Genomic DNA, 27,543 nt, shown 5'->3' with positions numbered 1-27,543 from the left:
TAATACCAGTAAAGCTTTAAGAAAATTCGGGGCTTCCCGTTTTAAATTAATTGGGTAAAGACACTGACTAATTGCAAAACAAGTCTTTTACCCCACCTAATGAGCTTAATTCCCTTAAATGTCCAGGCTACAATTTCTGCCTTTGAGTAACTTGAAAATGTTGTCTTAATTTTCTTTCTCAACCTCAGTCAGTAGCAGAAGTGAGGCGTGAGATGGGCTCTAGCTTTTCCTTTCAGTGCACGGCCATACGTGATTGAATACGGCAGGACATTCAAGGAATCCCAAGTGCCTTGCCGTTACTTGGAATATTTCCATCCTATCATTCTTTTTTTTTTTTTAAACATCTTTTTTGGGGTATAATTGCTTTACAATGGTGTGTTAGTTTCTGCTTTATAACAAAGGGAATCAGTTATACATATACATATGTTCCCATATCTCTTCCCTCTTGCGTCTCCCTCCCTGCCTCCCTCCCACCCTCCCTATCCCACCCCTCCAGGCGGTCACACGTCCTATCATTCTTAATCTTCTTTCTAAGCCACATGATCTTGATCTTCTCCCTGCCTTCCCTGACAATACGCTTTAACTTTTCTTATTGAAATCGAAGGGCACGTGGGTGGGTTCCTTTCTCCCCCGTGTCATGTGCGTGTCAGATTTAATCGGGTTGTTGTGGAAATTACAGTCATTCTGTAGCTCAGTCACTCTTGAAAAGCTTCTGCTTATCAGTGGAAACTAATAGATAAAAGAAGAGTTTCTCCCTCGGTGTGTTCTACAGTTTTTCTCTGAAGCCAGGAAATCATAATAGAGGCAAAAAAAATTTTGTTCTTCGTGTCCTAGGGGAACTTAAAACCTTTGTTTATTTGGGAAATCTAAACAAAAGTTTCATCTTATGGTACAGTTGTACTACAGGAGGACGTATGGACCTTTCTTACTAATTCTGTATTCTAAACAGCATCTAGCCCAGTGCTTTGTACATTGCATATATTTAGTAAATATTTATTAGTGATGATAAGACGATAGATTGAGTATTTTAATTTGGCTATGTGCAGAATTATTCCATTTGTATGCCTCTTCATTTCTTTCTGAAATTTCTTCTCTCTTGAAGGCATCAGAAAAGAGTATTTGTAGGATACTTTCACTTAGAAAAGACAACCTAGAGTAACTCTTTACTTAGTGAATTTGCCTGCTTCACATCTCAGAGTATTTGGAAAAAATTAATTCAGACAGGAAGTGTAATGCAGTACTTTTATCCTTTCAGTTTTTTATTGAATTCTTTTCTTTCTGAGAGTTCGGTTTTTGGGTTTTTTTCCCCTAAATTTGCTACAACAGCTCTGTGAAGTAGTTAGCCAGAGAGGTGATGGCCAGTGCACAGTAGGGTACATGAAAGCAAGATAGATGAACAAACTGGACACCCGTAAGTCCCTGAAGTTACAGGAGAGCTTTGAGCAGAGTTCAGCTGAGCACTGCTCTGGCCGGCTCCACCTACCACCCTTCCCTGTGTACTGAACCGCTCAGAAGTGCTCAGATAGTTTCCATGTCAGGGTCAAAACTTGCCTGACTGCTCATGGCCAAACAGACTTTGAAGTTTAAAAAAAAAAAAAAAAAAACGCAAACACCAGTGTATTCTTGAGAAAATAAGTTGGCCTGATCTCTCTTAATATAGCTCCTTTTTATGACATAGGGGCCTTGACGGACAGCAATTACACCGTCCACTGAGATCGACCTTATCATCCATTACAATTACCTCTGGAAATTGTGAACTTTTCTGTCACATATGCAAAATTGTTGTTTTCCCTGAAGCACACCACAAACTAAGAAAGAACATTGTAGTCGTTCTGTACTGGCGAATCCAATTGCATTGTGCCTATAATTGGTACTAGAGGTGGTGAGTTTAACTACCTGTCAGGAGTAGACTATGATGGAATCATAGGCTTTGGGGGTTGGAAAAGGCCTGTAGGCTTCTCTGTTTCAGGCCATGAGAGAGAGGTTTTATAAATGCTTCTTTTTGTTGATGTTTTTTATATGATGGTGGCTGAAAAGTACTCATTGCCATCACTAAAGGAGGAATGTGCTACGATTCGATTATACAAACAAATATTGACTTGAACTCTCATTTCTCAAATACTGAACTTAAATGAGCACCAGGTGTGTTAGACACTGGGGAAGAAGGAGACCGTGGTTTCTGCCTTAAAAGAGCTGTCTCTCCAAGGGGTTGGTGGTGATCAAAGTTGTCGGAAAAGTTGGCCCATATAAAGGATATAAAAGAGATGCCTTGCAGCTTAGCCTAGATTGCCGCTAGTCATCTGCCTTGTTTGCCGAACACCTGCTCTGTGCCAAGCATCAAAAAGGAGGAAACCAGATATTGCAACTTAAAGAAAACCTTTGACCTTGCCATGCTCCTGTTCCCTTGCTGAAAAATGGGAATAATAACCTTCCTCACATGATTGTTATGAGAGCTAAATACGATATTATAAGATTGTGTTGAAGATTAAATGGGTGTTAATATATGTAGAGTACTAGGCAAATGTAAAGGACAATCTTAATTTTTTACAAAAAAAATGAGTTGCTTTTCGTTCCTGATAGTTAAACGTAGGTTTTGACCTTCTGAGGTGTCGTCACTGGGTGGCTAGAGCCAGTTGTCTTTACAAATTAGGAGAAAAGATGAATGACATTCATATACAATCCCACCAAAGTAGTATACTTCCCTAACTAAATTCTTACTAATTTGAGCTTCTCCTTCTCTTACTCCCTTTTATGTAATAAAGAAAAATAGTGTGCAAAAGCAGGAAGTTAAGAGATGTATAAAATTTATAAATTATATAAAATTGTGCTGGATTATACATTTGGTTATACAGGAAAATAGTGTTCTGAAGTGTAAGAACTCCGCTTTAGAGATGAACGCAGGGCGAGTCACCGTCTCTGAGTTTTGTTTTCTTCATCTTTAAAATGATGATACTGTGTGTCAGACCACTCTGCTAATAAACATTTTACATGAATTATCTCCTTTGATTCTCAGTAGCACTGTTTTACAGGTGAAGAAGCTGAGGCCTAGGAAGTTTCAGTAACTTTCTTGAGGTTTCACAAGTCATCAGGTGTTTGGGGTTGAATTGTGTCCCTGCCACCCAAGTTCATATGTTGAAGTCCCAACCCCCCAGTTGGCCGTTGCCTCCAAATGTCACCATATTTGGAAATAAGGTCTTTAAAGAGGTGATTAAATTAAAATGAGGCCATTAGGGAGGACCCTAATCATATGACTGGTGACCTTATAAGAAGAAAAAGAGACATAAGGGATGTGCTCACACAGAGGAAAGGCCCATGTGAGGACAGTGCAAGGCAAGGACAGAGGCCTCAGGAGAAGCCAGACCTACCGACACCTTGACCTTGGCCTTGTAGCCTCAAGAACTACGAGGAAATTAATTTCTATTGTTTAAGCCACCGGCTCTGTGGTATTCTGTTACAGCAGCCTGAGCAGTCTAATGCATCAAGCGATAGAGCCTGGATTTAATAAATTCTGACCAGTCACTTACTAGTTTTGTAACTTGGGTCTAATGACTTAACCTCTCTGTGCCTCAGTTTTCTCAACTGTAAAATGGCAATAATTGAACATACCCGTACGGTTGTGAGGATTCATTAATTGACAAATGCAGAAGTTGGAAGAGGGGCCACATAGGGAGTACTGAGTGATGGTTACTATGTGCACAGAAGAATGTATGTTCGTCTCTTGTTGTGAGACCTGTAGTTTTCCTGCTTTTTGTACACTCAGTATCCTAGCACCTAGAAAAATACGTGGAATGTTTTAAGATGCCACAGATTTCATTCTCTGCTTTTTCATTTGGAACTTTGAAAATTCACAGCATTAATTAGTATGATCGGGACATGATAAAACGCACATACTTCAAGTGTCTAATTTGGTAAGTTTTGTCATAATACATGTTGAATTTAATTGAATAAATGCTCTTGATCGGTTTACATTGCAGCATACCATATTCTGATGCCATTAGAAGGTGGAAGCAGCCAGTGCTCAACAGAGCCCTTAGGTCACACAGATCCTCCCCCTTTCGATTCAGATTTATGGAGGAAATATCAAAAGGCTCTATAGAACTTGGCAGAATTCAGATTCCTGTAGTCCAGCCCTGAGGATTCTGATTCTGTGGGTCTGGTCTAGGACTTATGCTCTGTATTTTTAAAAGTTCTTTGGGTGATTCTGATACACAATCATTTTTGAGAATCACCCGCAAAGCAAGGAATTGTAAAGTTAAGTTCTCCTTACTACTCACTCTCCTCCCTGACCCTAGCCTCACACACATCTCCTCCCCACAAAGAAAGCCAGTGCTCTCTAAGAGTGATACTTTTATTTTTTTATATTTGGATTATCTTTTTTTTTTTTTTTGCGGTACGCGGGCCTCTCACTGTTGTGGCCTCTCCCGTTGCGGAGCACAGGCTCCGGACGCGCAGGCTCAGCGGCCGTGGCTCACGGGCCCAGCCGCTCCGCGGCACGTGGGATCTTCCCGGACCGGGGCACGAACCCGTGTCCCCTGCATCGGCAGGCGGACTCTCAACCACTGCGCCACCAGGGAAGCCCTGGATTATCTTAATGGCTTCTTTTTTTCTTTGAATTTTATTTTATAAGAGTGATACTTTTAAACACCTAGTAAGCACATAAGCCTTTGGTGAATAATCAAACCACTTCCTAGTTTTCCTGCCACACCACTGGAATTTCCCATTTGTCCAGTACTGACCCCAGCCTTCGGGAAGTGAACTTTCTGACTTATGTCTGAAGAGATCCTGTGAAAGTTCAGAAAAGCCTTTAAAGTACCTGGCAAGTGCCCTCCCAGGGACAACACTCAGCAAATAGGAAATCTCTTAGCCATCACCTCTGTGGCATAGGGGCCTTCCAGGGCCTGGACTGAAGCTCCCTGTGCCCAGGGAACAGAGCCAGCATGCCTGCATTTTCCAGGGTAGCGTGCACAGCATGTGCTGCTTGGAAAACCAAGGGTGTCTTTATAGTCCCCGCCCCTGCTCAGAAAGTGCACTGAGTGCCACCAGGACCGGGGGCTGTGTATCCCACACCTGCTGTCCTCGAGCGGGGTCACCTAGAAAGATGGTGACTGGGCCTGAGGAAGACCTAACCAAGCTGGGCAGAGGGAGGCAAGGGAAAGACAAAGTTGCAGGTGTTCTATGGGGAGGAGGGCAAGACTTGTTTTTACTCTGAAAAGCAGCTCCCTTGCATTTTTGTGTTTTATGTTTCATGATGCAAATAGTTTTAGTTTTTTCTGTAGGTACAAGTACATGCTTCTGAGAGGAAAAACATTTTTAGGCAGTCCAGGAAAATATAAAGAAGAAAATAAGTCACTAAAATTCTACCACCCCAAGACAATCACCATGAACATTTTGGTGTCTATCCTTCCATGCCTTTAGAATGAAAGTGTATCTCTGATTTTTGAATTTCAAACTCGTTAATTCACCTCTTTGTCTTTGGGACAAGGTTCTGATGCGCACTGAGATTGAACAGGCAGAAGTAATATCTGGCTCTCACAAGCCTTCACACGGTCTCTCTGTACTGCACTTACTGTAGGGCACTATGTATTCAGGTGGCACAGATACCTTGCTAGAAACCAGAGGAGTGGTGGTAGACATGTCTATTGGGCTGTCTTTCTTAACGATCTGAGGTCTCAAGTGAGTCCAGCAAGCTCCTGAACTGCTGGAATTCAGGTGGTTGATTGACTGACCCGTAGGCTTTTATTAAATGCATGGGAAGAGAGGAAACATTTATTGAGCAACTATGCCATTCCTTTAAGAACTGTGTGTAAAATACTTACTTTCCTTCCCAAGGTCACACGGCTCATTTTTAACCTAATTGGCTCTAAACCCACTGCTGGTCTCACCATACCATACTACCTAACTTACGGCCCACAGGTGCTATCACTGTTTTTAAGATATTCCTTAGGAGGTACTTTAAAATCAAACCTCTGAAGGTTTATTAAAGACCCCAGAGGCCCGCATCAAGTTGTCAGGGCAAGATTTCAGGGCAGGTCACTACTTAGTGCAAATCAGGCTTCTTTAAAGTATCAGATTTGGCTGGCCAGGGTCCATTAACTCTAAAATGTATTCTTAAGTAGTTGACCAACTTGAACTACTGGACAGTTGTATTTAGTTGTGGTGTCGTTAATTCTAAGTCATTATTTCAGAAAATAAGAGTGACCACTTTTAACAGTTTATGTATTTTAGTTCAATAAATAATGGCATCGTCGGCCAGGATATTTGACTTCTTTGTTTATACTTGGAGGACATGCACACGGGTCGCTTAGGACGTTTTTCAGATCATTCAGATAGAAATGGCAAAGAGCATGGGTGGAAAGGCGTGCGATACAGCCCTGTTTTATTTACATTGTCTGGGGTCCTAAGACCTCACCTGCTCACTCCTTGAAACTGATAGTATGAAACCAGCATAAATACTCACCGGTTTATGGTTAAGCAGATAGCGTGCTCTATAGGTGGTGCCTCTTTGTAAAGTTCCAAGAGGCTGATACACAATCTGCAGGACATTTTTCCCTTTTAATTTTCAAAGCGATTGAACAGATCAGCAAGAAACCTTGCCTGCTCTTTATGTAAAAGATAAAATTGAGAGGCCCAGTCCTGCAGTATTGTTTTTTTAAAGGAAAACTAACACAGAACTGAGGGATTGTCTAGCTGGATACTGGATCTCTTACTTGGGGAGATCAAAGGTTTCAGTCTATTTTAGGGACCATCCCTGGAGACAGAAGTATGATGATCATATGATCACAATCTGAGCCCATCTGCATTTGAGAAATCGGCCCATCCTGTTTTCTTGAATCTTCTCGTTACACTTAAACTTATAAAATTGTATTTTTATTTCATTTTGGAAAATGATGATGCCTGACCCATTTTATTGTTAGTTATAAAAGTAAGGAGAGGGGCTTCCCTGGTGGCGCAGCGGTTGAGAGTCCGCCTGCCGATGCAGGGGACGTGGGTTCGTGCCCCGGTCCGGGAAGATCCCACATGCCGTGGAGCGGCTGGGCCCGTGAGCCCTGGCCGCTGAGCCTGCACGTCTAGAGCCTGTGCTCCACGACGGGAGAGGCCACAACAGTGAGAGGCCCACGTACTGCAAAAAAAAAAAAAAAAGTAAGGAGACCATAAATGAAATTTGAAGGGTTAAAATGATAGATTTTCCTCCCGTCCAGAAATAACCACTGTTAACATTTTGTTGTGTATCTTTCTATATACATTTCTATACATTTCTCTCTATATATATGCATAAAAAAATACGAGTGTGGCAGGTTGTTGTTTGGTTACAACATAGGATCATGCTGTCTTTATCAGTTCTCCCTTACCTCCTGAACACCCTTCCATCCAGGATTGTAAAACCAGAGCATTAGTTTTAAAGGCTCTTTATAAGTGAAGGGTATGGGCGTGGCGGTGAGGGCCTTTAGTGCCAGGCTAAGGAATTTTTTCTAAATTAACTTGTAGGGAGAGAATGGAGATTATTGAACACAACAGTCTCACACTTTATACCAAGGCAGACTCTCCTTCTTTAAGCTCTAGGAAGCTGCATTGGGAAGACAGGAAAGGGAGCAGAACACCATAAAATCTTTTACGTAGAGAAGGAAAATGGGTCGTGGGAAGAAGGCACTTGCCCGAATTTTGCCAAATTTGACTCAGAAGGCCCCTGGAAATACCTTAGGGAGGTGGCGTGTTTAGGACTGAAGCCGTCCTCCTCTCCACTCGCCCCTTCCACCAAGATTATGGAAGAGGAATTGGTGATGGTGAGGACACAAATCATTGTTTCGCCTGTTTTACTTAACCCAGTCCTTGCTGGTCAGGGTTTTGATGGGAGGGAGCCCAAGGGTGAAGAGGAAGTTCTGGAGAAAGACGGCAGTAGTGAGGAGTCTTTGGGCAGTCAGAGGCATTGGGAAGTAGTAGTAAAGGAAAGTAGTAAAGGTCAGGAGATGGACACGGAGGAAACAGGAGGCAGCCGGCTGCTGAGAGGAAAGGAGACGAGGACATCAGAGTATATATAAAAGCTGAGCTTCAAGCACCCATTGCCTCCGAGGCAGCTCTGCAGTGGGGACCATCAAGGCTTTCTGTCCTTGCTCTGGACCAGTTTGAAGCTGTCAGAAGTGATGTTCAATGAAACATGCCAGTGACTTCCATTCTGTGTACTGAGACTCCCTACTGTTTGAGTAACCCACTGAGCACCCTCCGAACACCCTCACCCCAGCAATACCAGCAGGCTTTTTTTTTTTTAACGGTACGCAGGCCTCTCACTGTTGTGGCCTCTCCCGTTGCGGAGCACAGGCTCCGGACGCGCAGGCTCAGCGGCCGTGGCTCACGGGCCCAGCCGCTCCGCGGCATGTGCGATCTTCCCAGACCGGGGCACGAACCCGCATCCCCTGCATCGGCAGGCGGACTCTCAACCACTGCGCCACCAGGGAAGAGCCCCCAGCAGGCATTTTGTACTCCCAATTGTTATGAGTCAGGACATGTATTCGGCACTCAGGATATATAAGAGCACCTAGGCCCCTGGACATTCTGAGAAATAAAACCATGGAACAAAACCACTGTGAATAAGGACAGCAAAATACTCTTAGAAACCAGAGACCTAAACTAATGTTTATTTCCACCTATGTCCCACTCTGAAAAAGCAAAAGTATTGTTTTCCTTATAAAAAGAAGAATCACTTACTGAGCCACACCAAGGTTTACAGCCCACTTCTATCTCTTCTCTTCAAACCTGCACATATTCCTAGTTTTTGCTTAATGTGTATAATTGCAATAATTTTAGTAATAAATGTAACAGTAATATTAAAATATCAGGCAGTGGATTTGGTAAGAGTGGTTTCCATATAGATATATCTTATATGGGAGGTATTTATTACAATATCAGTAGATCAGCTAATTTGGTCCAATTTATTTACGTTATGATATAATGAAGAGCCTATCTTTGATTAGCAATGGCTGTTAAGATTTTGCTTTGAATTTCTGTTTCTTGTTTGTCGGATCACTGATCAGCTATAAACAAATGCCTTAAGAACTCAGGAAGTCACATCTCCTTGGAAATCACAGAATTCTTTCATAATGCAAATAACTGACCCAACTTTAGTGTTTTGTAAACTCGTATTATTCATTACCTCTGCAGAGAAATGAGAGAATAAAGGGAGTTAATTTACTGGTACAGTCCAGAGAAACAGACACCACAGACTTCATTCTTTTAAGGCTACGTACCCTCTTTACCTACTCATTAAAAGGAAAGCATCTCGGGCTTCCCTGGTGGCGCAGTGGTTAGAGTCCACCTGCCGATGCAGGGGACGCGGGTTTGTGCCCCAGTCCGGGAAGATCCCACGTGCCGCGGAGCGGCTGGGCCCGTGAACCATGGCCGCTGAGCCTGTGCGTCCGGAGGCTGTGCTCCGCAACGGGAGAGGCTACAACAGTGAGAGGCCCGCGTACCGTCAAAAAAAAAAAGCATCTCTTTCTTCGTTAAAGTTTGATGCAGGCTTTCTGTTTCTCTCTTCTGCTTTTTCATACACTTGTAATCCTCAAATACAGAGACACTTTTTCTTGTACAGCAATTCTCAAAAGTATTGGTCTGCCAACCCCTGGTTGGTCTCCAAGACCCATTCAGGGAGTACACAAGGTCTAATATTCTCATGAGAAGAGTTTGTTTTTCTCACTGTGTAGTGGTAGACACAACTACTGGCACCTTAGTACATGTCAAGACAGTGGCACAAAACTGTACTAGTAATCACTGTATTCTTCACTTTTTTCTAAATTTATTTATTTATTTACATTTTATTTTTGGCTGTGTTGGGTCTTCCTTGCTGCGTGCGGGCTTTCTCTAGTTGCGGTGAGCGGGGGCTACTCTTTGTTACAATGCGCGGGCTTCTCATTGCGGTGGCTTCTCTTATTGCAGAGCACAGGCTCTAGGTGCGTGGGCTTCAGTAGTTGTGGCTCGCTGGCTCAGTAGTTGTGGTTCACGGGCTTAGTTGCTCCACGGCATATGAGATCTTCCCGGACCAGGGCTCAAACCCGTGTCCCCTGCTTTGGCAGGTAGATTCTTAACCACTGCGCCACCAGGGTAGTCCTCCATTTTTCTTTCTCAAGATTGCTTTGGCTATTCGGGGTCTTTTGTGTCTCCATACAAATTTTAAGATTTTTTTGTTCTAGTTTTGTGGAAAATGCCATTGGTAGTTCGATAGAGATTGCATTGAATCTGTAGATTGCTTTGGGTGGTATAGTGATTTTGACAATATTGATTCTTCCAATCCAAGAACATGGTACATTTTTCCATCTGTTTGTGTCATCTTCGATTTCCTTCATCAGCATCCTATAGTTTCTGGGGTAGAGGTCTTTTGCCTCCTTAGGTAGGTTTATTCCTAGGTATTTTACTCTGTTTGATGCAATGGTATGTGGGATTGTTTCCTTGATTTCGCTCTCTGGTCTTTCGTTGTTAGTGTATAGAAATGCAACAGATTTCTGTGTATTTATGTTGTATGCTGCAACTTTACCGAGTTCACTGATGAGCTCTAATAGTTTTCTGGTAGCATCTTTATGATTTTCTATGTATAGCATCATGTCATCTGCAAATTGTCTTCTACTAAACCAGATACTGAAGAGGTTTGCAAAAATGTAGAATTTAAGTTTTTCCTTGTTTGTTTTGAAATATGTTTTTCACAAAATATATCTTATTTATTTTAATATGTAATCGTTTGGTTTTAATGTTTTTCAAGTTTTAATTTTTAATATGGTGAATATCAATTGATATAACCCACAGCAACAAAAGTTCTTTGGTGTTTTCAGTAGTTTTTACCAGTGTAAAGGGGTATTGAAGCTAAAGTTTAGAAAACACTGGTCTTAAACATTTAAAGTTAATATTTTATTCCTGGTTGGATAGAGTGGGCACGGAGATCTGCAGTTACCAGAAGACTCCTGTAGGTTTGGGGCAGGTGATTATTTGGCTTCAGCAGCTAAAGCCATTCAGTCTAGACTGGAGGGAAACATTGCCCCTGCAGTGCCTGGGACCTTGCAGGCTCCTATACCAACCTCAGCTGTGAGAGGACCTTCTACTTCTGCTGCTTATTGTCTAGAGACCAGCCCGAGAATAACTGTGTTAAGTGGTGGTTTGAACAGCTGGATGATATGCCACCCATTCATTCTCAGAGAACCTCATACAGGCCTGGGCCTGGATTGAGTACCTTTCAGAAATGCTTATTTCTACCCCCGCATACTCCCTTTACCAAATGCAATACAAGCTCATTTCAAGAAACTGGGAAAAGATAGAAAGGGAGTTTTTAAAAGTTAATGTTTTTGAGTTCCTAAACCTAAAGGTACATGCTATTAAACTCTTTGGTATTTCCTTTGTTTTTTTGGGTTTTTTTTTTGCGGTACGCGGGCCTGTCACTGTTGTGGCCTCTCCCGTTGCGGAGCACAGCCTCCGGACACACAGGCTCAGTGGCCATGGCTCACGGGCCCAGCCGCTCCGCGGCAGGTGGGATCTTTCCGGACTGGAGCACGAACCCGTGTCCCCTGCATCGGCAGGTGGACTCTCAACCACTGCACCACCAGGGAAGCCCTCGTTTGTGTTTTTTAACATACAAGTTTACAAATTTTTTAAGTACAAAGGCTCAAGGCATTTTAACAGCTTTAAAAATGTACATGTATTTTCCTCATGTTCATTGGTTTTTAATAATATAACTTTTTATTTAGCGTACTATCTGTATACCTTAGAAATTAAATGCAGCAAATTATCTCTTTTTGTAAAGTTGGCAAGGAATCACTAACCCTGTGAGATGGCTTCCTAAGCTGCAGGTGATTTAAATTATCCAGGGAATGTTTTCATCACAGCGTTTTCTTTATATAAACATGCCTCACCCCAGTCACAGGGTAATGAGACTTTGGTGGGGGAGGGGGAGGGGAGAGAGGTATCGTTAATTTACAATGTTTTATTAGTTTCTGGTGTACAGCAAAGTGATTGGGGGTGTGTGTATATGTATGTGTACACATACGTACACATATGTATAGGCATATATATATATATATATTCTTTTTCGTATTCTTTTCCATTATAGGTTATTACAAGATAGGTTCTTGTTGTTTATCTACTTTATATATAGTCATGTGTATCTGCTAATCCCGAACTCCTAATTTATCCCTCCCCCACCCCCTTTCCCCTTTGGTAACCATCAGTTTGTTTTCTTTGTCTGTGGGTAATGAGACTTTTTAATAAAGCTTTCATTTCCAATTAAATTCAGGCTTCTGGATAATGGACAAAAGGTAGGCAGAACGGCCAGAGAGAATCTTCCTCTGCTTATCAGGAAGAAAAAACAAAACAAAACAGCGTTCTACTTATCTCTGCACCCTTTTCTCCATCTATCAAATGGGGATAATACTGTCATGCACAGTTGTGGTGATTGTGTACTTATGTGCCTGTATTGGGCACATGGTAGTGGCTCCATTAAATGACAGCTTTAAAAAAAATCATACTCGGTTGCCTACACCTCTAGATCCTTAAATCTACCGCAAATGTGTGGGCATGGAAGATTAGATGAGATGACAGCTCACTCAACACATTTATCTCAGGCTTGTGAGACCAGAGGCAGAGGACCTGTGCTTGCAATTCTGACCAATAGAATCTGTGAAATGGGGTTTTAAACCTCAGTCCCCTAATCCATACTTCTTTATCAGTTTGCTTTTTCTGTAAATGCTTACCTGAGATCCTGGAGAGATGTATTCTGTGATGGAGTTAAAAAAAAACAAACACCTAAAACGGTTTCTTCCTGTTCACAGAACAAAACCTTTCATCTGGATTTCCTTGAACTGGCCCAAACCCCCGTCCAGCGTTGTCACCCTCTGTTTTCTTCTGTGCACTATCCTCAGCAAATCTCGAGCTCCTTTGTGATTTCCTGCCATACTGTTCCTTCACCGTCTTCATCATCACGTCAGCCACCCCTTCAGTCTTTAGATCGCTGTGCACATTTTCTGCCTTCTGAAATCTTCTCACCTTCATCTACTAGGTCAGCCGGCTTCCAGGAGGTCTTTTCCGCATTCGATGCCTAATCGTCAGCTTCATCATTTGCACACGGCGTTGTCTATACATTCAGTTTTGCTCTGCCTTCTTTCTATCTCAGTCACTTACAGGCCTGTTGCTCCTACTGAAGTGTAAACATCTCAAGAGCAGAACTGGACCTTGTTCCACTTTTTATCTCACCTCTCCTCAAATGTTTGCTCAACTCAAGTGGGAAAATCGGCACAGGAACACACCATAATTTCCTGTACAGAACTGTTAATGTTTGGCCAGGGTGAGCTCCTTGACCTCCTGAGAGTTATTTAATTAAAAGACAGAAAGGCACTTCTCCACCCTCAGCCCCTGATTAGACTGTTTTGTTCAAGTAGAGAAGCTTCTTCTGGCTCCAGCCCCGTTGCTTCTCAGGACAGCTAAAATCCTAGTAGCTGCACACATTGTGGAATTCAGAGGAGTATGACAAAGCACGGACTACGTTACACTTCGAGCCTGACGTTTTTCATTTCATTTACGCTCCAAGCAACCACCACTTCTACTAGTTTTCTCCCCAAGGAAAAGAGCCTTGATACATGGTAATCCATTGTTACAGATCAGCTGTATATTTCTTGATATGCAGAAATGAGGCCTAGAGCTGAGAACGAAAGCAAGTATCAGAGCATCATGTAATATATAATCCCATTTATATCAATATCAGTATGTGTACATTTGTATGGCTTTTCATCACAGGTGTTAAAATATGTAAATCAAGTCTTTTTACAGTTGAAGTGTTCATACCAGGTCAATGTATTGCATAGTTAAGTCTCTTAAGTGTCTTTTAATCTAGAACAGTCCCCTTACCCCACTCTCTCTTTTTTATGCCATTAACTTGTTGAAAAAAGTGTCAGCCTTCCTGAGAAAAAACCGTCCTGCTGGGCTTTTCTGTTTATTTCTTTGTGTCCTTTTACTTGTTCCTCTGTTCCTTCTACTTACTGCAAACTGAAAGGCTAGATTTGAAAGGTATGGTTAAATTCAGGTCCACCTTTTTATTTTTTTTTTAACTTATTTCTTCTATTTATTTATTTTTGGCTGTGTTGGGTCTTCCTTGCTGTGGGCCGGTTTTCTCTAGTTGCGGTGGGCGGGGGCTACTCTTGGGTGCGGTGCGCGGGCTTCTCATTGCGGTGGCTTCTCTTGCTGTGGAGCACAGGCTCTAGGCATGCGGGCTTCAGTAGTTGTGGCACGCGGGCTCAGTAGTTGTGGCTCACGGGGCTCTAGAGCGCAGGCTCAGTAGTTGTGGTACGGGCTTAGTAGTTCCAGTGCATGTGGGATCTTCCTGGACCAGGGCTCGAACCCACATCCCCTGCATTGGCAGGTGGATTTTTAACCACTGTGCCACCAGGGAAGCCCCCATGTTCACCTTTTTTTGTCAAGTGTCACCATCATAGGCGGTGCCGTGTGCTTCGTATGGCATTGCATTATGAAGTAACTAACATATGGGCTATTCTGCATTTGGTGATGCTAAGAGGGACCTGTGAATTTGCATAGCAGTGGCATAATCTCTTCATTGTAAATGTCTCTCAACTTCATTTCCCTGGTTTCATCTACTGATCTTTACCTCACTGCTTCATTCGGGGTTGAAAAATGGTGAGTTTACTAATTATATATGTTTACTGTGAAATACAGTTAGTTCATCCAAGGCAGAAAAAATGCAGAATAAATGTGGATTATTGCCCTTTCATTGCCAATTTTGAGCCTAAGAGTTAGGTACCTGGTTGTCTGTATTGATGATCACTGTTTTGAGGGGGGTTTTGTCACTTCTTTTTCCTTTCACTTTTCATATTTTTCAGCATCATAATGAACTCACGTTTTTATATTTTCAAGGTGTTGCAGTTTATTTCAGTCATTCTTTCTGATACCCGAGGGCAGCAAAGGGGCAGCATCTTTTTAAAAAAAAAACATTTTTTTAAATTGAAGTATAGTTAATTTACATTGTTGTGTTAGTTTCAGGTGTACAACAAAGTGAGTCAGTTATATATTATTTTTTAGATTCTTTTCCATTATAGGTTATTTCAAGATATTGAATATAGTTAGCTATGCTATACAGTAGGTTCTTGTTTATCAATTTTATATATAGATGTTTGTATATGTTAATTCCAAACTCCTAATTTATCCCCCACCCCCCGCCATCCCCTTGGGTAACCATAAGTTTGATTTCTATGTCTGTAAGTCTATTTCTGTTTTATAAATAAATTCATTTATGTTGTTTTTAGATTCCACGTATAAGTGGTATCATGATATTTGTCTTTCTTTGACTTACTTCACTTAATATGTTAATCTCTAGGTCCATCCATGTTGCTGCCAATGGAATTATTTTGTTCTTTTTTTTTTTAAGGCTCAGTAATATTCCATTGTATATATTACATACCACATCTTCTTTATATGTCATCTGTCAGTGGACACCGAGGTTGCTTCCATGCCTTGGCTATTGTAAATAGTGCTGCTATGAACATTGGGGTGTATGTATCTTTTTGAGTTAAGAGTTTTCTCCAGATACATGCCAAGGAATGGGATTGCAGGATCATATGGTAGCTCTATTTTAATTTTATTATATATATATTTTTACCAGAAACAGTTTATTTCCTAGGACCACTAGACACTGACATCAGCTGTACCCTACTTGTTTGTGTCAGGTAATGAGATACTCTGCATGCAGAACACTTCACTGCATTGCCCTCGGGGGAAGCTCATTCCAAGGATTAGAAGAACATTTTTTATTGTAAACTACACACAAATTTGCCAGGTCATTTCCAAGTTCTGATGGAAAGTCTATATAATTTTTTTTTTTTTATCTTTATTGGAGGTTAATTGCTTCACAATACTGTGTTAGTTTCTGTTGCACAACAAAGCGAATCAGCCATATGCATACACCTGCCCCCGTATCCCCTCCCACTTGAGCCTCCCTCCCACCCTCCCTATCCCACCCCTCTAGGTCATCGCAAAGCACCGAGCTGATCTCCCTGTGCTATGTGGCTGCTTCCCACCATCCTACTATTTGACATTCAGTAGTGTATATATGTCGATGCTGCTCTCACTTTGCCCTAGCTTCCCCCTCCCACCCCACATCCTCAAGTCCTTTCTCTATGTCTACCTCTTTATACCTGCCCTGCAGCTAGGTTCATCAGTACCTTTTTTCTTTTTAGATTCCATATATATGTGTTAGCAAATGGTATTTGTTTTTCTCTTTCTGACTTACTTCACTTTGTATGACAGACTCTAGGTCCATACACCTTGCTACAAATAACTCAAATTTCGTTTCTTTTTATGGCTGGGTAATATTCCATTGTATGTATGTGGCACATCTTTATCCATTCATCTGTCGATGGATATTTAGGTTGGTTCCATGTCCTGGCTATTGTAAATAGTGCTGAAATGAACATTGTGGTACATGACTCTTTGAATTATGGTTTTCTCAGGGTATATGTCCAGTAGTGGGATTGCTGGGTCATATGGTAGTTCTATTTTTAGTTTTTTAAGGAACCTCCGTACTGTTCTCCATAGTGGCTGCATCAATTTACATTCCCACCAACAGGGCAAGAGGGTTCCCTTTTCTCCACACCCTCTCCAGCATTTATTCTTTCTAGATTTTTTAATAATGGCCATTCTGACCAGCATGATATGGTACCTCATTGTAGTTTTGAATTGCATTTCTCTAATTAGTGATGTTGAACATCTTTTCATGTACCTCTTGGCCATCAGTATGTCTTCTTGGTGAAATGTCTATTTAGGTCTTCCACCCATTTTTTAACTGGATTGTTTGTTTTTTTAATATTGAGCTCCATGAGCTGTTTGTATATTTTGGAGATTAATCCTTTGTCTGTTGTTTCATTTCCAAATATTTTCTCCCATTCTTGGGGTTGTCTTTTTGTCTTGTTTATGGTTTCCTTTGCTGTGCAAAAGCTTTTAAGTTTAATTAAGTCCCATTTGTTTATTTTTGTTTTTATTTCTGTTACTCTAGGAGGTGGATCAAAAAAGAATCTTGCTGTGGTTTATGTCAAAGAGTGTTTTCCCTATGTTTTCCTCTAAGAGTTTTATAGTGTCTGGTCTTACCTTTAAGTTTTTAATCCATTTGGAGTTTATTTTTGTGTATGGTGTTAGGTAGTGTTCTAATTTAATTCTTTGACATGTAGCTGTCTAGTTTTCTCAGCACCACTTATTGATGAAGCTGTCTTTTCTCCATTGTATATTCTTGCCTCCTTTATCAAAGATAAGGTTACCATATGTGTGTGGGTTTATCTCTGGGCATTCTGTCCTGTACCATTGATCTCTATTTCTCTTTTTTGTGCCAGTACCATACTGTCTTGATTACTGTAGCTTTGTGGTATAGTTTGAAATTGGGGCGCCTGATTCCTCCAACTCCTTTTTTCTCCATCAAGATTGCTTTGGCTATTCGGGGTCTTTTGTGTTTCCATACAAATTGTAAAATTTTTTGTTCTAATTCTGTGAAGAATGCCATTGGTAGTTTGATAGGGATTGCATTGAATCTGTAGATTGCTTTGTGTAGTATAGTCATTTTCACAATATTGATTCTTCAGTCCACGAACATGGTATATTTTTCTATCTCTTTATGTCACCTTTGATTTCTTTCATCAGTGTTTTATAGTTTTCTGAGTACAAGTCTTTCGCCTCCTTAGGCAGGTTTGTTCCTAGGTATTTTATTCTTTTTGTTGCAGCGGCAAATGGGAGTGTTTCCTTCATTTCTCTTTCTGATTTTTCGTTGTTGGTGTATTGGAATGCCAGAGATTTCTGTGCATTAATTTTGTATCCTGCAACCTTACCAAATTCATTGATTAGTTCTAGTAGTTTTCTGGTGGTCTCTTTAGGATTTTCTATGTATAGTATCATGTCATCGGCAAACAGTGACAGTTTTACTTCTTCTTTTCCAATTTGTATTCCTTTTATTTCTTTTTCTTCTCTGACTGCTGTGGCTAGGACTTCCAAAACTGTGTTGAATAAGAGTGGACATCCTTGTCTTGTTACTGATCTTAGTGGAAATGCTTTCAGTTTTTCACTACTGAGAATGATGCTTGCTGTGGGTTTGTCATATATGGCCTTTATTATGTTGAGGTAGGTTCCCTCTATGCCCACTTTCCGGAGAGTTTTTATCATAAGGTGTTGAATTTTTTCAAAAGCTTTTTCTGCATCTATTGAGATGATCATATGGTTTTTATTCCTTAATTTGTTAATGTGGTGATCACATTGATTGATTTGCATACGTTGAAGAATCCTTGCATCCCTGGGATAAATCCCACTTGATCATGGTGTATGATCCTTTTAATGTGCTGTTGGATTCTGTTTGCTAGTATTTTGTTCAGGATTTTTGCATCTATTTTCATTAGTGATGTTGGTCTATAATTTTCTTTTTTTGTAATATCTTTTTCTGGTTTTGGTATCAGGGTGATGGTGGCTTCGTAGAATGAATTTGGGAGTGTTTCTCCCTCTGCAATTTTTTGGAAGAGTTTGAGAAGAATTGGTGTTAGCTCTTCTCTAAATGTTTGATAGAATACGCCTGTGAAGCCATCTGGTCCTGGACTTAATGTTTGTTGGAAGATTTTTAATTATGGTTTCAATTTCATTACTTGTGATAGGTCTGTTTATATTTTCTAATTCTTCCTGGTTCGATCTTGGGAGATTGTACCTTCCTAAGAATTTGTCCATTTCTCTGTGGTTTTCCATTTTATTGGCATATAGTTGTTTGTAGTAGTCTCTTATAATCCTTTGTATTTCTGCAGTGTCAGTTGTGATTTCTCCTTTTTCATTTCTAATTTTATTGATTTGTACCCTTTCCCTTTTTTTCTTGGAGTCTGGCTAAGGGTTTATCAGTTTTGTTTATCATCTCAAAGAAACAGCTTTTAGTTTTATTGATCTTTGCTATTGTTTTCTTCATTGGTATTTCATTTACTTCTTCTCTGATACTTATGATTTCTTTCCTTCTACTGACTTTGGATTTTCTTTGTTCTTCTTTCTCTAGTTGTTTTAAGTGTAGGGTTAGATTGTTTTTTTGAGATTTTTCTTGTTTTTTGAGGTGAGATTGAATTGTTATAAACTTCCCTCCTAGAACTGCTTTTGCTGGGTACCATAGGTTTTCCATCATCATGTTTTCATTGTCATTTTTTTCTATGTATTTTTTAATTTATTTTTGATTTCTTCAGTGATCTCTTGGTTATTTAGTAGTGCACTGTTTAGACTCCACGTGTTTGTGGGTTTTTTTTACAGTTTTTTTTTCCTGTAATTGATTTCCTGTCTCATAGCGTTGTGGTCAGAAAAGATGCTTGATACGATTTCAGTTTCCTTAAATTTTCTGAGGCTTGATTTGTGACTCAAGATGTGATCTATCCTGGAGCGTGTTCCGTGTGCACTTAAGAAGAAAGTGTATTTTGCCACGTTTGGTCTATCTGCTCTGTCGTGTCATTTAAAGCTTCTCTTTCCTTATTTATTTTCTGTTTGGATGATCTGTCCATTGGTGTAAGTGGGGTGTTAAAGTCCCTTCCTATTACTGTGTTACTGTTGATTTCTCCTTTCATGGTTGTTAACCATTTGCCTTATATATTGAGGTGCTCCTATGTTGGGTGCATAAACTATAATTGTTACATCTTCTTCTTGGATTTATCCCTTGATCATTATGTAGTGTTCCTCCTTATCTCTTGTAACAGTCTTTATTTTAAAGTCTATTTTATCTGCTACGAGTATTGCTACTCCAGCTTTCTTTTGATTTCCGTTTGCATGGAATATCTTTTTCTGTCCCTTCACTTTCAGTCTGTATGTGTCTCTAGGTCTGAAGTGGGTCTCTTTTATACAGCATACATGTGAGTTTTGTTTTTCTATCCATTCAGCCAGTCTGTGTCTTTTGGTTGGGGCATTTAATGCATTTACATTGAAAGTTATTATCGATATGTAGGTTCCTATTATCATTTTCTTAATTGTTTTGGGTTGGTTTTTGTGGGTCTTTTTCTTCTCTTGTGTTTCCCACCTAGAAAAGTTTCTTTAGCATTTGTTGTAAAGCTGGTTTGGTGGTGCTGAATTCTCTTAGCTTTTGCTTGTCTGAAAAGCTTTTGACTTCTCCATCGAATCTGAATGAGATCCTTGCTGGGTAGAGTAATCTTGGTTGTAGGTTTTTCTCTTTCATCACTTTAAGTATATACTGCCACTCTTTCTGCAGAGTTCCCGCTGAAAAATCAGCTTATAACCTTATGGGGATTCATTTGTATGTTATTTTATTTTTCCTTGCTGCTTTTAAGATTTTTTCTTTGAATTTAATTTGTGTTAGTTTGATTAATATGTGTCTTGGTGTGTTTTTCCTAGGGTTTGTCCTGTATCGTATGGGACTCTCTGTGCTTCCTGTACTTGGGTGACTATTTCCTTTCCCATGTTAGTGAAGTTTTCGACTATAATCTCTTCAAATATTTTCTCAGACCCTTTCTTTTTCTTTTCTTCTTCTGGGACCCCTATAATTCGAATGCTGGTGCGTTTAGTGTTGTCCCAGAGGTCTCTTAGATTGTCTTCAATTCTTTTCATTCTTTTTTCTTTATTCTGCTCCTCAGCAGTTATATCTACCCTTTTGTCTTCCAGCTCACTTGTTTGTTCTTCTGCCTCAGTTATTCTGTTATTGATTCCTTGTAGTGTATTTATCATTTCAGTTATTGTGTTGTTCATCTCTGTTTGTTTGTTCTTTAGTTCTTCTAGATCTTTGCTAAACATTTCTTGTATTTTCTCACTCCATGCCTGCATTCTATTTCCGAGACTCTAGATCATCTTTACTATCATTACTCTGAATTCTTTTTTTTTTTTTTTTTTTTTTTTTTTGCGGTACGCGGGCCTCTCACTGTTGTGGCCTCTCCCGCTGCGGAGCACAGGCTCTGGACGCGCAGGCTCAGCAGCCATGGCTCACAGGCCCAGCCGCTCCATGGCATGTGGGATCTTCCTGGACCGGGGCACGAACCCGTGTCCCCTGCATCGGCAGGCGGACTCTCAACCACTGCACCACCAGGGAAGCCCTACTCTGAATTCTTTTACAGGTAGATTGCCTATTTCCTCTTCATTTATTTGGGCTTGTAGGTTTTTACCTTGCTCCTTCATCTGTGACATATTTTTGTGCTGTCTCTCTCTCGTTTTTTTTTGTTTGTTTGTTTTTTTAAATGAGTGCGATTGTGTTCCTGTCTTATTGGTTGTTTGGCCTGAGGCTTCCAACACTGGAAGTTTGTAGGCTATTGGGTAGAGCTGGGTCATGGTGCTGAAATAAGGCACTCTGTGAGACCTCACTCTGATGAATATTCCCTGGGGTCTGAGGTTCTCTGTTAGTCCAGTGGTTCGAACTTGGAGCTCCCACCGCAGCAGCTTCGGCCCAACCTCTGGCTCATGAACCAAGATCCCACAAGCCACATGGGGTGGCAAAAAAAAAAAAAAGAAAAAAACAATAACAAAGTAAAACATAAAATTAGACTAGGAAACTAACAGATATGTTGGAAAGAATACAAAAATAAAAATATAGATGACTCAACAACTTGAAGGTACATCAGTACCACAATAGTAAAAAAGAGGGGAAGGGAAAAGAAGAAAAGGTGGGGTGGTGGTGGTGGTGGGAAAGGCCTTGGCTGTGGTGGGCGGGCCTATGCTCAGGACCCACAGGGCTGGAAAAGGCCCTGGGGACTGTGGCGGGTGGGATTTAGGCTCAAGGAACAGAAGGGGCCCAGGCGTGCCCCCCACCCCTGGTCTCAGAGGGTGGGGGACCTCACATGGGAGCACAGCAGGCTTCCTGGGCTCAAGTGGGCAGGGCAAACGCCCTCCACTCCTGTCCTCCTTCTCTGGTCTGGGAGGGCCCCTCCCGCCTGCCTCCCCTGATTGATCTCTGAGGCCTCCCTACTATGACCCCAAGGAGCCACGTGGCTTGGAGGGGGCTTTGGAGGGCAGGGGACCGGACTGGGAGCTCAGCAGGCTCCCTGGGCCCGAGTAGGCCGGGCGATCACCCTCCACTCCTCTTCTGCTCCTTCCGGAGGGTCCCTCCTGCCTGCCTCTCCTGATCTCCCTGGCCTCAGGGATGCCGATGCTGTCTGGTCTCCACTTCTCCTCCCACTCTCAGCTCCCCTACGTCCTACTGGTTCACTTTGGGGTTCCTCCTGTCTCCTTGGGCATCAGTGTACGCTACCAGCGGCCAGCAGGCGCCCTAGTTGTGGGGAGGTGCTAACTCTGTGTCTTCCCACACCGCCATCTTGACTGCCTCCAGTAGCTCTATTTTTAGTTTTTAAGGACCCTCCATCATGTTCTCCATAGTGGCTATATCAGTTTACCTTCCCACCAGCAGTGTCAGAGGGTTCCCTTTTCTCCACACCCTCTCCAGCATTTATTATTCGTAGACTTGTAAGCAATGGTCATTCTGACTGGTATGAGTTGATACCTCGTTGTAGTTCTGATCTGCATTTCTCTAATAATTAGCGATATTGAGCATTTTTTTTTTTTTTTTTTTTTTTTTGCGGTACGTGGGCCTCTCACTGTTGTGGCCTCTCCCGCTGCGGAGCACAGGCTCCGGACGCGCAGGCCCAGCGGCCACGGCTCACGGGCCCAGCCGCTCCGCGGCATGTGGGATCCTCCCGGACCGGGGCACGAACCCGCGTCCCCGGCATCAGCAGGCGGACTCTCAACCACTGCGCCACCAAGGAAGCCCTGAGCATCTTTTTATGTGCCTCTTGACCATCTGTATTCTTCTTTGGAGAAATATTTGTTTAGGTTTCCTGACTATTTTTTGATTGGGTTGTGTGTTTTTTGACATTAAGCTGCATGATCTGTTTGTATATTTTTACAATTTATCCCTTGTCGCTAGCATTGTTTGCGAATATTTTCCCCCAGTCCGTAGGTTGTCTTTTCATTTTGTTTATGCTTTCCTTTGCTGTGTAAAAGCTTTTAATTACGTCCCATTTGTTTAGTTTTGTTTTTATTTCCATTACTCTAGGAGCAGATCCAAAAAAATTTTGCTGCAATTTATGTCAAAGAGTGTTCTGCTTTTGTTTTCTTTTAGGAGTTTTATAGTATCTGATCTTACATTTAGGTCATTAATCCGTTTTGAGTTCTTTTTTTGTTTGTTTGTTTTTTGCGGTACGCGGGCCTCTCACTGCTGTGGCCTCTCCCGTTGCGGAGCACAGGCTCCGGACGCGCAGGCTCAGCAGCTATGGCTCACGGGCCCAGCCGCTCCACGGCATGTGGGATCTTCCCGGACTGGGGCACGAACCCGTGTCCCCTGCATCAGCAGGCGGACTCTCAACCACTGCGCCACCAGGGAAGCCCTTGAGTTCATTTTTATATACGGCGTTAGAGAATGTTCTAATTTCATTTTTATACAGGTAGCTGTCCAGTTTTCCCAGGGCCACATATTGAAGAAACTGTCTTTCTCCATTGTATATTCTTGTCTCCTTTGTTGTAGATTAATTGGCCATAAATGTGTGGGTTTATTTCTGGGCTTTCTATCATGTTGCATTGAGCTCTATGTCAGTTTTTGTGCCGGTACCATACTGTTTTGATTACTGTAGCTTTGTCTATACTGTAGTATGGTCTGAAGTTAGGGAGCATGATTCTTCGAGCTCCATTCTTCTTTCTCAAGATTGTTTTCACTGTGGGGCAGCATCTTTTCGATGGAAAGAAATTCCAAGACTGCCTCAATGTGCAGAGCTTTGTTATGTCCATTATTCTTGGGGAGTGATGGGCTGTCCCTGCCTGGTGGTTCAGGAATGGAACAGTGCACTTTTGTTCATATACTTCCCCAAATGCTCAGTAGGACCTGTCATTGTTGGAGTATAAAGAGTTTCTTTGGTCATGTATTTGGTCAAATCAGATTTTTTTAATCCACACAAAAAAAGGCCACTTATACGACCTCACTGAGGATAAGATTTTTAGAAAAAGAGATTGTTGTTTTTAAAATTCTTCAGATTACTTAATTAGGAACTGCAGTAGAGCACTGGGATTACTAGTCATTATATAGGATTGGATATTTTCTTCTTAATTTAAAAAATATGTGAGCAGAAGAGTAATGAAAAGTAGTTTTCCATTTCTCCCCATGAAATTAAACTAAAAATGGAAATGTGGGACATTTAACAGCCAGAATCATCCTCAAAAAGAAATGAAATTTATCTCATAAAATGAGTGTCTTTGAATTATGCACGTAAAATAAACGTAAAACAGACTGAGCAATGATATTGACTAGATACTTTAAAATAAGCTCGGGGGCAAAAAGTTAAATATTTAGATTAGTGTGAAATGTTAGCTTTGTAGCAGTGTGCCATTGATGGAGTATTCCTGGAACATGTCTTCTCTGCTTGTTTTAACACCTGACCTTGGTCCCTGAAATGGAATGTATAGACGGGAAGACACTCAGTGATGTGGGTGGGTTTGTTTGACATTTTCTCTTTGTTTGTATAAGCCTTCAGTTGTTTCTTTGCACTCTCTTTAATACCATTGAAAATTTGGTGGCTCTCTAGAATCAAGGCAGTATGGATCTGTCATTCCATAATGATCTGTTTGGGTTCACTGACTATTCCCCCAGAAAGACTAGACACTTGAGTCTGAGGTTGAACTTACTTGATTTTTCATTTTATGTTTATGAATAGTAGATTGATTCCATCAACAAATATGGTTCCTGGCACAGAGATGGAAACTTAGTGGGCACTTGGTTTAAAAATGCATAGTTCCCTGACTGTGCCCCTCAACTGGGGCTATTATCGTACATAAACTGATTCATTCTGTCTGATAGGCCACAGTGACATGGCATTTAATTGTTTATTAATGAACTTAATATCTTGTCGTATGCTCATTGGCCATTTAAGAGTGGTATTTTTCTATTTATCTGTTCCTTGTTTCCCTTAGTGATATGTCTATGTTAGAAAAACAGTGCTTTCTTTACTAGTGTGGTTGATTTTCAGTGGATAATTTCTTTATCATTTGGTTGAAGAAGAAACTGGTAGTTTTGTGTTTTCTTTTTTCTTCCCCCAGAAAAAATGATAACATGAGCACCCATCACAGCTAGTGGTTTCCCTTTAAAGTAGCGATGAACTCCCTGTTCTGGTTGGCCTCACTGAGCTATAGTGGGGATAAAATGAGATAATGTGGGGCTTCCCTGGTGGTGCAGTGGTTGAGAGTCTGCCTGCCGATGCAGGGGACACGGGTTCGTGCCCCGGTCCAGGAAGATCCCACATGCTACGGAGCGGCTGGGCCCGTGAGCCATGGCCGCTGAGCCTGCGCGTCCGGAGCCTGTGCTCCGCAACGGGAGAGGCCACAGCAGTGTGAGGCCCACGTACCACCAAAAAAAAAAAAAAAGAGATAATGTGCTTTGAAATATATTGAGCACTACATAATGGTACATTGCAAATGGTACTGCTTCACCAGGAGGACGTGAAACTCGGCTTAAACACAGTGTCGTTTAGAATGCATTTAGTTCCTCTAGAAATACCTTTTTCTTAATTTCTGGGCTCTTACAAAGTCCCTAAGTTTCATTACACTTAATATAGACACAAATTGTGTTATTATAATGGTCTCTTGGTATGTTACACTCTGGTGACTGGGGGAATAATCAAATAACCCAGAGGATAGACAAGAAAGAGTTTACATTTACAAATTGTTATCTTTCAAGGTCACCATTTTTAATGGCAATCCTCTAGGTTTTTATTTTTAACTGTTTGATATGGAAAATTTCAAACCTACACAAACGTAGAGAAATTGTTTGCATAATGTTTTGATGTTTTTAACAGTTTAAATCAAGATGCAGATCTGTGCAATCTTTACATTGGGTTGGTCTCTGAAATCACTCCGATGTGGTAATCTCTGTTCCTTTCTCATTCTCCTTTTTCCTCACGGTGTAGTTACTGAAGAACTCACATTATTTGTCCCATAACTTCCTATAACATGGATGTTGCTGATTGCATCTCCGTGGTATTGTTTAGGATGTTTCTATTTCTGGATTTTCAGTAAATTAGTAGTTTCCTTATGGAAGGCTTGATCAGATTAAGGTTTGAATTTGCAGTAGGAGGGCAAGAATGCCTTATAAGTACTAGCAGTTTGTACTTGCACCTAATGATTAGTTGTATCCTGATCTCTTTTTTGTAATGTTAACAGCCATTGATGAACGTTACCTAATAGCCCATTCCTTTTTATATTTAATTATTTACTTACCTTGGTTATTTTAATGTACTTCATGAAATTTTAAAAACATTTTATATATATTTGCCAGATAGCCCTGTATAAAGATTAGAACCATTTACATAGTGTACAGCCATGTATCAGAGTACATAAACTTTAATTCTCTTTATAGATGATGTATCTAAGGCTTAAGTGGAGTTACAGTTTTCCCCAGGGTCACAAAGTATGGTATCGAGGGTTCAACATACGAGTCTTGCCTCAATCTCATACATAACACCAGCTTCCTTCTTCTCTTCTTTAACCACAGCTCGTCTTCATTTAGGAGAAATGATGGAAAGGATAAAGAAGGTAAGGTGAGAGATTAAAAGAAAGGAACTGAACAGTTAACACAGGAGAGTTAAAGATACAAAACTGACTTCCAGAGCCTTCCCCCGTTTATCCTGTCATTTTGACTCTCTGTTGCTTCTCCGGCCATTGATTATCATTACTTAGGTCTCATTTATTGCCTGATCCTGTGTATGTTTCAAAATATACATTTAACCAAACATCAGTGGCTTTAGCATCTTAATTCAGACTTTGCCAGAAAAACTACATTTTGGTAGCATCTTTTCCCACGCCCTTTAAAGACCATTTTTAACACAATAATAAATACCAAAGCTGGAATCCTATGGGAACATGACAAGTTTAGTCCATCATTTCACCTTAACATACCACTTTTCCTAACACTTCTCTCTTAGTTTATCAGTGGGTGTATTTATGAAGTAATTTAGTCTAGATATATTCATGAAGAAATTTAATAAACAAGAATAAACCTTGTCATTTAAAGGTATTTCAAAAGCCATTTTGTCATGTGGTAAATGTTTCTTCAACTTGTTCCACTGAAGTTCTTTTACTAAAATAGCAATTGAATTTGACTTCTGGCAAATACTTACTCCTCAAAGGTTGAGCTAAGTTTTGAATGTAGGGATTTTGCATAGAAGCTAAATTTAGCAATTAGCAGTCTTCCACTTCTAGTTCAAATCTAAGTGAACTTTTAAAAGTCTAAAATATACGGGCCTCTCTGAAGACCTAGACTCTGACTGATATTAACAAATGCCAAAAGAGAAGTGCAAACAGGAAACTATGTGATTCTTTTTTTAAATGTTTTAAATCATATAATCATTTTTCCACTTGACCCCCACCTCACCCCCAAATAAAAAGGATCTACAGTAAATCTGTGGAAACTTTAGAAATCTTTTTGTTTTTCTTCCCCACATCTCCCTATTTATATATTTTAAGTGCCACATGATACGGCAAACAAATGTAAATGATGTGCTTTCAGAGTTCACTGGCTTCCGCTCTGAAGTCATCTAAAATTCTGCA

The 27,543-nt window shown here is 40.9% G+C and overlaps 1 protein-coding gene across 3 annotated transcripts in view; it reads left to right on the top strand.

Moving 5' to 3' along the window:
* The window catches only part of RBPMS (RNA binding protein, mRNA processing factor), a 187,251-nt gene that overhangs the window by 114,316 nt on the left and 45,392 nt on the right, over positions 1 to 27,543 (top strand). The gene's annotated exons all lie outside the window — the stretch shown is intronic.

The sequence above is a fragment of the Phocoena phocoena genome, chromosome 21, assembly GCF_963924675.1.
Source record: "Phocoena phocoena chromosome 21, mPhoPho1.1, whole genome shotgun sequence".
In the NCBI taxonomy this organism is placed as follows: Eukaryota; Metazoa; Chordata; class Mammalia; order Artiodactyla; family Phocoenidae; genus Phocoena; species Phocoena phocoena.
The sequence above is the reverse complement of the archived record's forward strand: the minus strand, read 5'-3'. Positions and strand labels throughout refer to the sequence as shown.